Source organism: Choloepus didactylus, chromosome 22 (genome assembly GCF_015220235.1).
Source record: "Choloepus didactylus isolate mChoDid1 chromosome 22, mChoDid1.pri, whole genome shotgun sequence".
NCBI lineage: Eukaryota > Metazoa > Chordata > Mammalia > Pilosa > Megalonychidae > Choloepus > Choloepus didactylus.
In genome coordinates this window covers 1,898,889-1,916,104 of record NC_051328.1, presented here as the reverse complement: position 1 = coordinate 1,916,104, position 17,216 = coordinate 1,898,889, and the positions used below count along the sequence as shown (strand labels likewise).

The window sequence follows — 17,216 nt, the reverse complement described above, 5'->3', positions numbered from 1 at the left end:
TTCCTGCCCCCTGCCCATGACAATCTGAACTCTAATTTTTGTCTCTATGAAAATGCATATTGACATTTTCTTTGTGGTTAAATTTAACATCCCAAATCTGTAAAAATCTTGTTTGCTTTGATATTGTTCTGGTTTGCTGAAGCTGCTGTTATGCAAAATATCAGAAATGGATTGGCTTTTATAAAGGGATTTATTAGGTTACAAATTGACAGTTCTAAGGCCATAAAAGTGTCCAAACTAAGGCACCAACAAGAGGATACTTTCACTGAAGGAAGGCCAATTGGCATCTGGTACATCTGTGTCAGCTGGGAAGGCACGTGGCTGGTGTCTGTTGGTCCTTTGTTCCCAGGCTGCGTTTCAATTTAACTTCAATAATATATACAAATAGTGTTCCTATACTCCTCTGTGCCACCACCTACATGTAGTTCTAAATACAAATACATGTTTATACACTGAGTCCAAAACCACTGATTTATCATTACATTTTATGTATTTGCCTTTTAGATCCTATAGTAAGTGAAGAAGTGATGTTATAAACCCAAAGTACTGGCATTTATATTTATGTTTTTATCCTTACCAGAGATCTTTATTTATTCATGTAGCTTTGATCTATTGTCTTTTATCCTTTCCTTTCAACCTGCAGAATTCCCTTTAGCATCTCTGTAGGGCTCGTCTAGTGGTGATGAGCTCCCTCAGCTTTTGTTTATCTGGGAATATCTTAGTCTGTCCCTCATTTTTGAAAGACAGTTTTGCTGGGTAGAATTCTTGGTAGGCAGTTTTGCTTTTAACACTTGAAATATGTCATCCCACTGCCGCCTTTCTTCCGTGGTTTCTGATGAGAAGTTGGCGTTTAGTATTGTTGAGGCTCCCTTGTATGTAACACGTTGCATCTCTCTTACAGTTTTCAGAATTTTCTCTTTATCTTTGACATTCAACAGTTTGATTATAGTATTTCTTGTGTGTCTATTCAGATTTATTCAGTTTGCAAGTTTATTGAGCATCTTGGATGTATATACTGATGTCTTCTGTTAAATTTTGGAAAGTTTCAGCCATTATTTCTTTGAATATTCTCTCAGTACCATTCTCTCTTTTCCTTTGGGGACTCCCATAATGCGTATATTGATATGCTTGATGGTGTCCCATGTGGTCCTTAGGCTCTGGAGACTGGATAGTTTCAATTGTCTTATCTTCAAGTACACTGACTCTTTCTTCTCCCAGTGCTTGAGAAGTCACAGACACACACTCAGCGGCCATCTCCTAGCCCTTGCCTACCCTCCACCACCTTTCTGTTGTGTGATGATGTTCCAGTGTGTTCCATTCCACAACCCAGGAGAGAAGTTCAGTCTAATTTAAAAGCCCAACCAGACCTTAAACCTGGAAACTGGTAACATGCGGTCCCAGCTACTTAGGAGGGTGGGAAATCTCAGGGGCAAGGGCCCCCTCACTAGGTCATATAAATACTGTACCTTTGGTAGCATGGATTTGTCTCTCTCCTCCGATATGAAGTGGGGCATGCAGAGCTGCCATCCACTGACACTGATCCAGGCAATTTTGGCCTTTCCAGGAAACCAGCCATGATGGGATTTTTTCCCCTGCTCTTTTGGATCCTTTGTGCTGTGTAAGTAATAAAGTGGTTATTTGTTGAAAGTTTTTGTTTTGCTTGAACCTGTATTCCCACGATATACTGTGTAGCAACTTGCTCCACAGATTTTGGCACAGTGAGCAGGGTACATGGGGAAGAATGGAGGTGGTTGATTTTTTGATGGGTCTTTTTTTTTTAATCACTCTTGCATTCCTTTTCTACAGGAGCATTTGGGGCAACACAGGACTTGTGGCTTTGTGGACTAAACTGAGGGGTCACCCCTGCCCTACCAGCGTGGGTAGAGGTACCTACTCATGGCTGGGGAACGTGGGGCATGCTGTCTCCATCCTCTGTTGGAAGGGCACGGCAATAAATGGGATTGAGAATCCCCCCACAAATGCCATAGAGTTGGCTAGCTGGTTCCAAACTGAGATCAATGAGGTTGGGGCTTCCACTGCCCAGCATACACTACCCTGGCTCATGGCTTCTTAATTCTGTTCTCGTTCTGGAACCAGGCCACCCAGACAGATCTTGTGGTTAATTCAAGGCTTTCATTATTCAGGAGACTATTAGAACTGAAGATGGGGAACCAGACGTGAAAACAAAAGTGTGAGTATTTGTGGAGAAGGAGATACGGGATATGAAAGACAGGTAAGGCCAGAAGCCGGAAGAGGATCTCTTCTTGTGGCTGTCCTGACTTTACCATAAGGGCGGCCTTCCCGGATTCCAACTAAGCTTTGGAGTTGAAGAGGAAGCTGTGGTTATGCTGTGATGGCTGGGTGTTGGCACATGGATGTTCCATCCCTGCTGGATTGACATGCTCAGCAGCCATCACCCAGCCCCCACCTACTCCCTGCCTCCTTTTCTGTTGTGTGGTGATGTTTCAGTCTGTTTCCACGCCACAACTGAGGGGAAATGTTAGGTCTAATGAAAAGGCCCAACCAGACCTCAAACCCGGAAACCGGGAACAAACAGCCTTAACTGCTTATTAGGGCAGGAAGTCTCAGTGGCAGGGCCCTTCCCTCTGGGTATAATAAATTCCCCCTGCCCTTGGCAGCCCAGGTTTGTCTCTCCCCTCTGATGTGAAGTGGGGCATGCAGAGCTGCTATCCGCTGACCTTGACCTGAGCAGTTTTCTCCTTCTCAGGAGACTGGCCATAGTGGGATCTCTTCCCCTGCTCTTTTAGACCCTTAGTGTTGTGTAAATAATAAAGCAGTTATTTGCTGAAAGTTTCTGTTGTGCCTGAGCCTGTGTTCACACAGTATACCCTGTAGCAATTTGCTCCAAAGCCAGCTCCAACCTGCTTTGAATCCCTCTAGGAAATTTTTATTTGTTACTGTGGTCTTCATCTCTGTTTGGTTCCTCTTCATAATTTCCATATCTCTATTGATACTATCTTTGTGTTCACGTATCATTTTTCTGATTTCCTTTGGTCCTTTGTCTATATTTTCCTTTAGCTGTTGATCGTATTTTTGACCGTTTTTTAAAAGTCTGGTATATCCCAAGTCTGGTCCTCTTCATTGATGGTTTCTAATGCATTAATCTTCTCCTTTACGTGGGCCATTGCTTTCTCTTTCTTTGCATGTTTTGTAATCTTTTGATGAAACCTGGATATTTTGATATGTTAAGGTGTTATCACTGGAATTAAATCCAGGGTGTCTGTTCCTAAATCATGTATCCAGCTAGTTTTATGACAAGGCTTTCCTTGAATGCCAGGAGCTAGCTGAAAAAAAAGGAAAACACCTTTTCTAGTCTTTGAAGATTGATGTGTGAGTGCTCTCTTTCAGGACTTATCCATATTGTGAGTTTAGGAAATAGGTCCCGACCAAAGTGTAGGGGACTCCCCGATCCTTTCTGTACATGTTCTTGTTTTGAGCATGTGTATGTGTCCCTAGGAATTCCCTCATTTATGAATGTCTCCTCTTCCCTAGGAAACAGTTTCCTCATGGCCCTGGCCACTGCACTGTATGTCCCACAGCCAGCAGTCCATTGTCCTAGGCAGCCACAATTTGACTGCTCTCCCACAACATTCTGTAGGAGAGCTCAGTGAGTTGCCTTCTATATGTAGGGCAAGTTCTGGGATAGTGATCCTGCAGTAAGTATTCTGATTCAGTCCCTCAGGCTGCCACCAATCAGGTGTGCCAGACACATGTGCTTTCTGTATGTGCATGAGGGTTACTCTGCTCCCTTTGGAACCAGGGAGGGGCCCAGCCAGGGCGCCATGAGATATTAATTGCTTTTAAGTAAACTTTCTCTTCATTCAGTGCTCACCCTGTGTCTGCAAGCCCTTAACTGCTTTCTGGAGTTTTGAGAAAGATGTTTATGCCAGTTCTTGATGGCTGTTCAAAGCTTTTGGAGGGGGGTGGAGCCCTGAAGTTTCTCATTCCATCATCTTCATCAGGGTGGGGCCATCAGCTTTCTCGTTGTGGATTTCATTTGCATTAATGTAATGGCTAATGATGTTGAGCATATTTTCCTGTGCTTACTGGCCATTTTATATTTTCTTTGGAGAAATGTCTATTCAAGTCCTCTGCCCGTGTTTTGATTGGGTTGTCTTTTTGTTGTTGAGTTGTAGGAGTTCTTATCAGATGTATAATTTCCAAATATTTTCCCCATTTCGTAGGTTGTTTTTTCATTTTCTTAATATAGTCCTTTGATGAACAAAAGTTTTTAATTTTGATGAAGTGCAATCTATTTTTATTTTTGTTGCTTGTGCTTTTGGTGTAAAATCTAAATAAGAATCCATTGCCTAATACTGGATCCTGCAGATATTTCCCTTTGTTTTCTCCTAAGAGTTCAAGTATTAGCTCATATATTTAGGTTGTTGATCTACTGTGAGTTAATTTTTGTATATGGTGAAATGTAGGGATCCAAATTCATTTTTTTGGGTGTGGATGTCCAGTTTTCCCAGCAGCATTCACTGAAGAGTCTAATCTTTCTCCATTGAATAGACTTGGAGCCCTTGTTGAAAATCAACTGGCCATAGGTGTATGAGTTTATTTGGGCTGTCAGTTATATTCCAAATTGATCTATATGTATAAGATCCTTGTGCTAGTATCACACTTTAAAAATTACTGCAGTTTGCAATAAGTTTTGAAATCAGGTGTGAGTCCTCCAATTTTGTTCTTTGTCAAGACGGTTTTGCTGTTCAGGGCCCAATGGAATTCCATATGAAATTGATTATCTGCTTTTCCATTTTTGCAAAAAAAAAAGCTGCTGGAATTTTTTTTTTTTAATCCATTCTGCCAATGTATATCTTTTGATTGGGGAGTTTAATCCAGTAACATTTAATGTGATTACTGTAAAGGCAGTACTTTCTTCAGCTATTTTTTCCTTTTGGATTTTATATATCTGTGTCAGTTTGTGTATTTATGTCCCCCAGAAAAAGCCATATTCTTTAATGCATTCTTTTGGGGGCAGACATATTAGTGTGAATTGGGTTGGAACCTGTTGGTTCAATGTCCATGGAGATGTGACCCATCCAACTGTAGGTGATAACTCTGATTGGGTAATTTCCATGGAGGCGTGGCCCCACCCATTTAGTGGGCCTTGTTTAGTTTACTGGAGCACCATATAAGCTCAGAAGAAGGAGCTCATAGCACGCTGGAGCTGAGACAGACATTTTGAAGATGGCCGTTGGAAGCTGATGCAGACATTTTGGAGAATGCCACTTTGAAATGCAACCTAGGAGTAAGCAGATGCCAGCCACGTGCCTTCCCAGCCAACAGAGGTTTTCTGGATGCCATTGGCCTTTCTCCAGTAAAGGTACCCTTTGTTGATGGACAGTTTATGGCCTTAAGACTGTAACCTTATAACCAAATAACACCCCTTTTATAAAAGCCAATCCATTTCTGGTGTTTTGCATTCTGGCAGCATTAGCCAACTAGAACAATATTGTATCTTTTATTTTTTTTTCTTACCTATTGATCAGGATTGCATTGAATTTGCTTTTGATAGTATTGATATATTAACAATATTAAGTCTTCCAGTCCATGAATATGGAATGTCTTTCCTTTAGTTCTTCTTTAATTTCTTCCAGCAATGTTTTGTGTTTGAAGTGTACAAGTCTTTCACCACCTTGTTAAATTTATTCCTAGGTATTTTATTCTTTTAGATGTTATTGTAAATAAAATTGTGTTCTTAATTTTCTTTCGGATTGTTCATTTACTGATATATAGATATGCAACTGATTTTTGCATGTTGATCTTGTACCCTGCAATTTTGCTGAATTTTTAAATCAATTCTAGTAGCTTTGTTGTGGACTTTTCTACTCAAGATTCTTCCTGTTTTTCTCAGCAAATTTAAGTGTTCTTTTTGTTTCTCTAGCATTATTTTCTTACCTGCCTTCCTCTGTGGAAAGTAAGAAAATAAGTTTGTATTTTCAATATCTGTCCATATATCTGCTTCTCCCACAATCTTTGAACCATTTGTGTCTTATTAATTTTCATATTTCTTCCATGCCTTTCACATTGCCTGGTAGGTGGAAAATAATTGTTAACTGAATAAATGAAGAGAGTTTTATCACTATAAAGAGCATCTACATTCATGATGAAATTATCATGGAAAATCTAGAAAATATTAGAGCTAATAAGAAATTTAAAAAGTTTGAGATCATGGAAGAAATTGAGAAGCATAAAGAGGACAGCTGGAAAATAAGAACATTATAACAAGGTGAAGATGGTAGCACAATATTGTATGTATAATGAACAAAGCTGAGTATGAGTATGGTTGAAAGAAGAATGCTAAGGGCATGTATGACAACAGAAGGAAAGATAAAGGAGAAAAACTGGGACTGTATAACTTAGCAAATCCTAGAGTGGACAATCATGGTGATTAAATGTAAAAATATACGAAAGTGTTTATATGAGGGAGAATAAGAATGTCAATATTGCAAGTTGTTGAAAATGGGATGGTATATGGGAAAAAAATACAATCATTGCAAACTAGCTCTGTAGTTAACAGTAACAGTGTAATATTCTTCCATTAATTGTATCAAGGCGATATACCAAAGGTAAATGTCAACAGAGGGGGATATAAGAGAGTGGTATGGGATTCTTGTTGTTGTTTCTCCTTTTTAATTTTATTTATTTGTTTAATTCTTTATTCTTTCATTTTTTTCCTCTTCTATTTTTGTGGAAGAGATGGAAATCTCATATAGATTGTGGTGCTAAAAGCATAACTGTGATTATACTGGGAGCTATTGATTGTTCACTTAGATGGATTGTATGGTGGGTGAATAAAACTGTTTAAAAAGTAAACAAGATTTGCTATACGGCGGCCACCTGCGTGGCTTTCGGCTCCTTCCTCGCCACGGCTCCAAAGGGTGGTTCCAAGCAGCAGTCCGACGAGGACCTGCTCCTGCAGGATTTCAGCTGCAACCTCTTGGCCAAGTCCTCCACGCTTTTCTTCAGGAATGCCTTCATCGCGTCTGCCATCCCCATCTGGTTATATTGGCGAATATGGCATATGGATCTTATTCAGTCTGCTGTTCTGTATAGTGTGATGACCCTAGTAAGCACCTATTTGGTAGCCTTTGCATTCAAGAATGTAAAATTTGTTCTCAAACACAAAGTAGCACAGAAGAGGGAGGATGCTGTTTCCAAAGAAGTAACTCGAAAACTGTCTGAAGCTGATAATCGAAAGATGTCTTGAAAGGAGAAAGATGAAAGAATCTTGTGGAAGAAGAATGAAGTCGCTGATTATGAAGCTACGGCATTTTCCATCTTTTATAACAACACTCTATTCCTGGTCTTGGCCATTGTTGCTTCCTTCTTTATATTGAAGAACTTCAACCCCACAGTGGACTATATTTTGTCCATAAGTGCTTCATCAGAACTCATTGCCCTCCTGTCTGCTGGCTCCAAGTAGACCATATCAGTTTTCCTCCTGGCTTTGTATTTATGGGTGGCCTGTGGTATATGGAAAAGTAGCAGGGTGGTCAGGGTGGGAGACAAACCAGATGTTTTTGTAGCCTGGAATTTGAGGGTTTTAAAAAAACCAACAAAATGTGATTTAGTATTTGTTTATCGGCTTTTTGACAAATTGTTGAAATTCAATGAACTGAAAGAGAAACTCAGAGTACTAGGACATTTATTAAAAGGCAGAAAGTGTCTTGAAATGTATTCTAGTCATAAGAGAAAATAACTTGTTTGTTTGATCTTTCAGAGGTCACAGTAACCTTGGCTGAGCAGTTATTATTTATTAATAGTAGCAAGAAGTTAATAACTGGTCCTCTGTGTTCCAAGCACAATATTATAACTTTTTTTTGAACCAATATCAGAATGAATCTTCTCCCCTGGGATGTTGAACAGAAGCCTCATGTTTACAAGTTTCTGAATTTGTGATTTGAAATAACTCAGTTAAATTTAAAAACATAGTTTCTCCAGCTCAGGGATGAGAAACTTTAGAAAAGTTCTTTTTTAAAAAAAACAACAAAAAAAAAAAACAGCCAATGTAATACCTAAAAATAGTGCCCAAGTGTATGAAAATTGTCGTGTGGTCTTAAAGCACACGCTGTCCAGCTATATGCCTTGGGCCCTCCGTGGCCAGGGAGGTCACCTTGACCCTGCCATGTTGGTTTGACCTGTAAGAGACCAGAATGATTGTTTTCTTTGACCGTGGTCTCACACCACTGGAGGAATGTTAAGTAAGAGAGAGAACTTCTTTCCTAAATATTGATATGTGAAAAACCAAAGTAATTTTTGTAACCTTATTTCCAGAATTCTGAGAACTCTCAAAAGGAATTAATAGTGGTTTTAGTGCTTGTCCGCATGTTACCATTAGTACTTTCATAAATTTAACCATTTATCCCATAGGTTCCCATCAATTATGAACCAAATATTGATTTCAGTCCAGCTGAGAGCAGGCTGTTGCATTTTTACCAGTGTGTATACAGATATTTTCTGTGTGTGGCCTGACTTGAAAAAGCTTGTGAAGCTTTACTTTAAGCTATATCACTTAAAAGGCTATGGAATCACAGAAGATACCGGTTTCCTATTAGCTGGTAACCATATCCAGTAATTTCTACAAGGCAGTACCTCCCAGAGAATATCTTATTCCTAATCTTTAGTTTCCACTTCTAAATTTAAGATGAATGTTATTACATTAGTTTTCTTATCTATATCTTTATAAAGAAGGTATTCATTAGGATTTCATCTTCTAGTTCCATGACATTGGCTGTTTTCATGGGCCATGTCAAAGGAATTGGAAGTAAGACAGGTCATGAGCTCATTTTCATAGGTGACCCAGACCATTGCATTTGAAGATTATGTTTTATCATTGCTTCCAGAAGTTTGCAATTCCTTGCTTTTCTTTGATGCCTTATTATCTGAGTGCCATCTCCAGATAATATGGAATGAATGGGGAAATCAGAAGAGAATCACTGCTAAGTACAGTTAGAGAAACTCCCAAGAGGTTTATTTATTTTTTTAACTTTTCTTTTCATAAATAACTAGTCAGTAGTTCGACTGGTGGCATGGAGTTTGTGTATAAAATACATTTGCTTCCTTGACAGAATTATTATTTGACAAACTATCAGTGTCTACTATTTGTTACCAAATCTGGGCCAAATATCTTTTTGAAATTGCAGGGAAAAAATTGCCACTAGATGGCAGTGCCTGTATAGTTGGGAGGGGTGGGGGCGGAATCTCTACAGTTCTTAGTATATAATACAGTGTAGCTGAGATGGGGCGGTGAAATGGGGATCTCACCCTAATATTCTTAATAGAATTTCTCTGGACTCAGTAAACTGAATAAATTTGTAGGAGAACGAATAAGCAAAATTTGTTTTCACTGCTGAATTTTTCTTTCAGTTCCTTTTGGTTTTATCCTGATAATGGTTTCTAGCTTTCTCTTTGTTAAATAAATTTCTTTGCATAAAATTATAAGGCCTAAATATACTCATGGTTCCACAGTTTTTATTCAGGATTTACTCTACTAGTACTTTACTCTTCTGAATTTCCGAACCTTTCTTCCAGTATTTGTCCCATCATCTAAAAGGGCTGTGTGGCACATAGACTTATAGTGTGCTGAATGTGATTTAATTAGTAAAATTCTGCTGTAGAATTTTTATCTTAAAAAGAAAAGGGGGGGGGGGGGCTAAGATGGCAGCTAGGTGAGACAGGGCGAAAAAACACCTCTGTGAAAAACACTAGATAAAAACCAGAGGGTGATCCAGAATACTGGTTACAGCAATGCGCCAGCTGGACGAGATCTTCTAGTTCCAAAGGGGCCATATACTTGGTGAAACCGGGAGTCTGCATTCTGAAACGAGTGAGTGAGCTGGCTGGAAGACCGGCAGCCACACGGCGGTCCGGGGAAGCCGGGGTTTGGCATTTGGAGACTGATGGGCTCTTTTAAAAAAAAAAAAAGGGGGGGAAAAACCCGGGAGTGGCTGCAGTAGCGATAGTGGGAACCACACAGTAAAATACAGCAAGAGGGGGCTGGGCCAGCCTCTCGGTGTCTGGCCTGGAAGATAGCCCGCTGCAGATACCCCTGGGGCCGGGGGAACAGAGGGGAGAGCCGGAAGCCGAAAGAAACCCTGTGGCTCGCAGCTCGCTCCCGGGAGGGCTGGATAAACTCCTGCCTGGGGCTGTGCCCACAGCCCAGAGCCCTGCCAATTGTCCTGGAGCTGGAAAGGAGGAACTGTGCGAAGAGGGGGGTGTGGAGATGCCCCTTTCAGCCATCTTTGCATCAGGCTGAAAGGGCCCCAGCACGGCCCGGCGGCCTGGGGCTTCCCTTGAGGGACGGCGCACACTGGTGACGTAGCACGGCATTCCCTCGGCAGAGGTCCTGGAGGATTGCAGCTGGGTGGGGGGACCTGCTCGGAGAACCCAGGGACACTACGCCAAGTCTGGTGGTTTGTGGGACAGTGAGAGAAAGGGTCTGGGGCTGAAATGAAATGAAGGCTTAGACTCTTGTGGCAGCCTTGAATCTCCGGGAACCTGGGAGATTTGAATATTAAAACTGTCCTTCCTCCCTGGCCACCCGTACACATGCCCCACATTCGGGGCGGATGGCTCCAGCAACACACCCAAGCTGATTTCTCCATCTAAGCCCCACAAGAATCATTTCCCCACACACTGCAGGGACAAGGTAAAGAACTGACTTGAGGAGTATAGGTGACTCACAGACGCCATCTGCTGGTTAGTTAGAGAAAGTGTATGCCACCAAACTGTTTCTGAAAAATTAGATAGGCATTTTTTGTTTCCAACTTGAAAGAACCTTATCAAGCAAAGCAAATGCCAAGAGGCCAAAAACAACAGAAAATCTTAATGCATATGATAAAACCAGATGATATGGAGAATCCAACTCCAAACACACAAATCAAGATAACAGAAGAAACACTGTACCTCGCACAATTAATTAAAGACCTACAATCGAGGAACGAAAACATGGCAAAGGATTTAAAGGACATCAAGAGGACCATGGGCCAGCATATAAGCGACATAAAGAAGACCCTAGAAGAGCATAAAGAAGACATTGCAAGAGTAAATAAAAAAATAGAAGATCTTATGGAAATAAATTGTTGGCCAAATTAAAAAGACTCTGGATATTCACAATACAAGACTAGAGGAAGCTGAACAACATCTCAGTGTCCTAGAAGTCCACAGAACAGAAAATGAAAGAACAAAAGAAAGAATGGAGAAAAAAATAAAAAAAATCGAAATGGATCTCAGGGATATGATAGATAAAATAAAACGTCCAAACTTAAGACTCATTGGTGTCCCAGAAGGGGAAGAGAAGGGTAAAGGTCTAGAAAGAGTATTCAAAGAAATTGTTGGGGAAAACTTCCCAAACCTTCTACACAACATAAATACACAAAGCATAAGTGCCCAGCGAACTCCAAATAGAATAAATCCAAATAAACCCACTCCAAGACGTATTCTGATCAGACTCTCAAATACTGATGAGAAGGAGCAAGTTCTGAAAGCATCAAGAGAAAAGCAATTCACCACATACAAAGGAAACAACATAAGACTAAGTTGTGACTACTCAGCGGCCACCATGAAGGCAAGAAGGCAGTGGCATGACATATTTAAAATTCTGAGAGAGAAAAATTTCCAACCAAGAATACTTTATCCAGCAAAACTCTCCTTCAAATTTGAGGGAGAGCTTAAATTTTTCACAGACAAACAAATGCTGAGAGAGTTTGCCAATAAAAGACCTGCCCTACTTCAGATACTAGAGGGACCCCTACCAACAGAAAAACAAAGAAAGAAGAAAGAGATATAGAGAATTTTAACTGACATATATAGTACCTTAAATCCCAAATCACCAGGACACTCATTTTTCTCCAGTGATCACGGATCTTTCTCCAGAAGGGAACATAAGCTGGGACATAAAACAAGCCTCAAGAAATTAAAAAAAAAAAATTGAATATACTCAAAGCACATTCTCCAACCACAATGGAATACAAATAGAAGTCAATAATTTTTGAACTGTAACTCCACTATTTACTTCCTACATGATATAAAATACACAAACTCTAATGACAAATCAGAGGTTTTGAACTCAACATAAAATATGTAATTTTAGACAACTATATAAAGGTGGGGGAATGGAGGAGTATAGGAACATAGTTTATGTGTCCTATTGAAGTGAAGGTGGTATCAAAGAAAACAAGATTGATATGGATTTAAGAGGTTAATTTTAAGCCCCACAGTAAACAGAAAGAAATTATCAGAGAATATAACCATAGAGATGAAAAGTAGAGTTTGGGTTAAGAGAAATGGGGGAAAGGGCAATGGGCAGTTAAGAAATGAGTGTAGGGTTGCTGTTTGAGGTGAAGGGAAATTTCTAGTAATGGATGGTGGGAAAGAGCATTACAACATTCTAAATGTGATTAATCTCACTAATGGAAGGCTAGGGAGGGGGTGGAATGGGAAGATTTAGGCTGTATATATGTTTCCACAATTGGAAAAAAAAAAAAAAAGACAGTCTAAATAGATGACAATTGAATGCCAAGGATGAACTTGGATGGTTTGGAGGATAGAGGACAGGTGGCTCAAAGAGACACAGTTGAGACATAAGGAAAAGGAAATACAGAATGTAAGCTTTGTATCATTGTTGAATCTTTTGTATTTCTTAGCTGTGCTTAATGGGATTGCATAAAAGAATGTTCTTCTTCATGGGAAGTGTATACATGAATTATAGTGTATGTTCAAGGATGTGTGCAGCTAACTCTCATGTTCAGAAGACAGAGCAATAGATGATGGATGATAGGGAGGGAGGGAAAAAATAGTGATGTGACAGCAGGTTAAAGTTGGTGTATTGAGCTATTGGGGGAGGGGGGTCAGGGTATGATGGAATTCTGTGTATGGGGTTAGTATTGTTTTTGCAACTGTTCCTATAACTTTGAATTTATTTCAAAAGAAAAAAGAAAAAAAAGAAAAGGGGTTCTATAATTGGGACTCAAAGTGATTAAATTTTTTTTTTTTCCAAACTCCTTGTGATAAGTAGAAGCTTAAGGTGTTGGAACATTTTTATATTTCCCTATGTTTACTTTCCTCATTTACAATTTAATAAAATTCTTGGTTTGAAAAAACAAAGTAAACAAAAAGATACAAGTGCTGGAAAAGATGTGGAGAGAGAGCAATGTAACTATTCACTGTCGGTAATGAAGTAGAACAGTAACAGTTCCTCTGGAGGGCAGTGTGGTGGTTCCACAGGAGGCTAAGTATAGGGTTGCCATATAAACTTGTAACCCTGTTATTTGGTGTATACTTGGAAGAACTGTAAGCAGGGACAGGAATAGGCATTTGCACACTGGTGTTTATGGCAGCAGTATTCACATTTTGCAATGAATGGAGATGGCTTATGGGTACATAGACAGGTGAACAGAAGGGTGAACTTTAGTGTGTACATAGAATGGAAAAATGGACAGCTGCAAGAAGAAGTGAAGTTGTGAGGCATGCAACTAGGTGAATGAATCTTGAGGACATTATGTTGAGTAAAATAAGCCAGAAATGAAAGGACATATATTGTAAGGCCTCACTAATATAAACTAACTATAATGAGCAAATGCTGAGAATTGAATTTGGGAGCATAGGTTATCAGGGGATAGAACCTAGACAGTGACTGGGCAATTTACAATGCAGGAGTACAGAATGTTCAATAAGGCTGATTTTAAAGCTTTGTAGATTGTAAGGTCTTACAGTAGTCACATCTGTTCCTGAATTTTAACTGTTATTTAAGAGATGTTTATTTGGTACAAAATTTGTGTTCTCTGTAGCATACTGTTTAACTTAACCTGTATGGTCAGTTTATTCAAACAACATAATTACATGGGACCTAGAATAGGAAATGAGATCTCGTTATTCTGTACAGGTTAATGTAAGACCTGGATACATCCCAGAGTATTTTGGGCAGAAAATTAAAAATATTTGCAAAGTCCCCTTGAGGAACTTGGGGAAAATGTGGAAATAAACTTCCTCAACTGGGAAATTCCTGATATTCTCACAGGTTTTGGAAACTCCCAGTTTAATGAGTCAAGCCCTTGATCTTCAGGGTTGCCGTTATGAAACTTATTCCTGCAAAGAAGAAACTAAGCCTACTTATAATTATGCCTAAGAGTAACCCCCAGAAAACCTCTTTCGTTGCTCATATGTAGCCTCTTTCTCTCAGCTGACTCTGCAAATAAACTCATTACTTTCCTTCTATGTGGGGCATGACTCCCAGTGGTGTAAGTCTCACTGGCAAAATGGACATGATTCCCAGGGATGAGACTGGCCCTGGTATCATGGAATTGAGAATGCCTTACTGGCCAAAAGGGGGGAAAGAAATGAAACAAAGTTTCAGTGGCTAAGAGATTTCAAATAGAGTTGAGAGGTCATTCTAGAGGTTATTCTTATGCATTATATAGATACTTCTTTTTAGTTTCTAGTGTGTTAGAATAGCTAGAAGGAAATACCTGTATCTGTTGAACCGTAATCCTGTAGACTTGATTCTTTGATTCTTGATGATTGTATACATGGGTTTTATCATTTGACCATGTGGTTGTGAAAACCTTGTGACTGCACTCCCTTTATCTAGTGTTTGGATAGATGAGTAATAAAATAAAGACCAAAAAAAGATATAATAGGGTGGAATAAGGGGTACAGGATGTTTTGGGTGTTCTTTTTTATTTTTATATCTTCTTTATTTTGGAGTAATGAAAATGTTCTAAAATTGATTTGGTGATGAATGCACAACTATATGATGATCCTGTGAGCCACTGATTGTATACTTTGGATGATAATATATATTTAGTAAATATTTGTTGAATGAATGACTAGTGTAAACAAGAGCATAAAGTCCAGCACATAGTATATATTTAGTAAATATTTGTTGAATGAATAAATTAGTGTAAAGGCAAATTTCATCCACTTAGTAGAAAACCCTCGTCTCTTTCTCAGGAATATAACTGACAGCAAATAATTGAAAACTTAATGAACAGTGGCTTAAACAAGTAGGTTTTACATCCAGTATCTTTGAAAATTTTCAAACATACAAAATATTTTAAAGAATTTGTGTGAACACTATATATTTCAGCCACCGTGCTTGTATCATTGATTTTTTTTTACTAGTTTCTTATCACTTATCTATTATTTTAGCCATCCCTGTGTCTATCCATTGATCCTTCTTTTTTTTTTATTCATTTCAAAGCTGCAGGCATCAGCACATCTCACTCTAATTTTTTTAGTATACACATTATTAACTAGAGTTAAAATATTTGCTTACGATTCTTACTTGAGGTAAAATTTAAATTCAATAAAATGTCCAAATGCTTAGCTATACCATTCAGTAAGTTTGTGAACACTTGTGTAACACAAACCCCTAGCAAGATACAGACTATATCATCAGCTCAAAAAGTACCCTCATATCCCTTCTAAGTTAATCTTCACCCTTACCTCCTAGAGGCAGCCTGTGATCTGATTTTTTTCCACTTTAGAAAAGCTTTGCCTGTTCTAGAACTGCTTGTCAATGGGATCATAGAGTACATATTCCTTTTTGTATTGGCTTCCTTCACTCAGCATGTTTTTTAGATTCATCCATGTTGTTGCAAGTATCAATAAGTCTTTCCTTTTTAATGCTAATTAATATTCTATTAAATGAATATATACCACAATATGTTTATTTACCTGTTTGATAGACATTTGGGTTTTTTCCCCCAGCTTAAGCCTATTATGAATAAAGCTGCTGTGAATATTCTTGCACAAGTCTTTTTGTGGACATATGTTTTCATTTTTGGAGGGTAGATATCTAGGATTAGAAATACTAAGTTATAGACTATGTGTATGTTTAGTTTTACCTGAGCTCTTTTCAAAGTGATTGCACCATTTTACACCTGCTTCAACAATGTGTGAGAATCCAATTGCTTTACAATCTTATTAATATTTGGTATTGTCAGTCTTTTAAATTTTACCCCTTTGGGTGGGTTGCGAGCTATCCCTCTCCCCCTGCCCTTTCTGCCCCCTATACATAATCTCTAGGGAGGCAGGCTAGGACTGGGGGTAGCTAATCAACAATGCCTTTGGGGACTCAGGAGTTTTCTAGCTTTCTGTTTTTCCCTCTTAGTGAATTAGCCATTATTTCCTATGACACCTATGGTAGGCAGCCTCTAAAATGATCCCCAGTGATCTCTGCCTCTTAATTTTCTCACCTTTTTGTAATCCCTTCCTATTGAGTGTGGGCTGGACTTATTGACTTGCTTCTAATGAATAGAATATGACAGAAGCAATGGGATACCACTTCTAATAATAGGTTATAAAAAGACTGTGGCTTGTGTCTTGGGCATTCTCTCTCATTCTCTCTTTCTTGGATGGCTCACTCTAGGGCTCACAAGAGGGCCATATGGTGAAGGATTGAGGGAGGTCTGCGGACATCCACTGAGTGAGCTTAGAAGTGGATCTCCTTGCAAATGAGACTTCAAAACCAGAGACACCAGGTAAAGCCATACCTGGATTCCTGACCCACAGAAACAATGAGATAATAAAAGTTTGTTGTTTTAAGCCACTAGGTTTTGGGGTAATTTATTATGTAACAGTAAATACAACCTCTTATCATCTCATTGTCACAGGATGGCTGCAGTATCTTTAAGGCCTTATGCTCATGTTCCAGGCAGTAAGAGGAAGTATGAAAGGCAGAGGACAAAGAGATTTTTTTTTTTTTTTTAGAAGAATCTGTCCATTTTTCCAGGAAATCAAAAACCTTGCCAGAAGCCCCACCCCAGAAGACTTCTTATTGGCCAGAAGACCACAGTGGCCTCACTGGAAAGTGGCTAGAGAGAATGAGGATATGAGTGGAGTTTGCACTAGCCAAACTCTCAATGTCTGCCATGTCAAGCATTCCATAAACCTCACAGAGTTAAAGGCCTCTCTTTCAACGCCCACCCCAGCCAAGTGGTCTTTCTGGGAGATTTTCAGAAAAAGGACCCATTTAAATGATAACTTTCAAAAACCTGTTCTCAGACTGACTTCAGGCTGCAGGGCTTAGCTTCCTGATTCATATTCTGCTCCATTTTCATCAGGGGAAGCTCAGGTACTATCTTCTTTTCTACTTCTGTTCCTCCAGTCCCTTGCAATAAAAACGAGTCATCCTGGAAATGTCCCAGGTCCCCTCATTCCCACAGCAAAATAGCCCCTCAAGCTCTGCT

The 17,216-nt window shown here is 39.3% G+C and overlaps 1 pseudogene; it reads left to right on the top strand.

Moving 5' to 3' along the window:
- Positions 1-6,780: 6,780 nt before the first annotated feature.
- LOC119518539 lies at positions 6,781-9,465 on the top strand (annotated as a pseudogene).
- Positions 9,466-17,216: the final 7,751 nt, after the last annotated feature.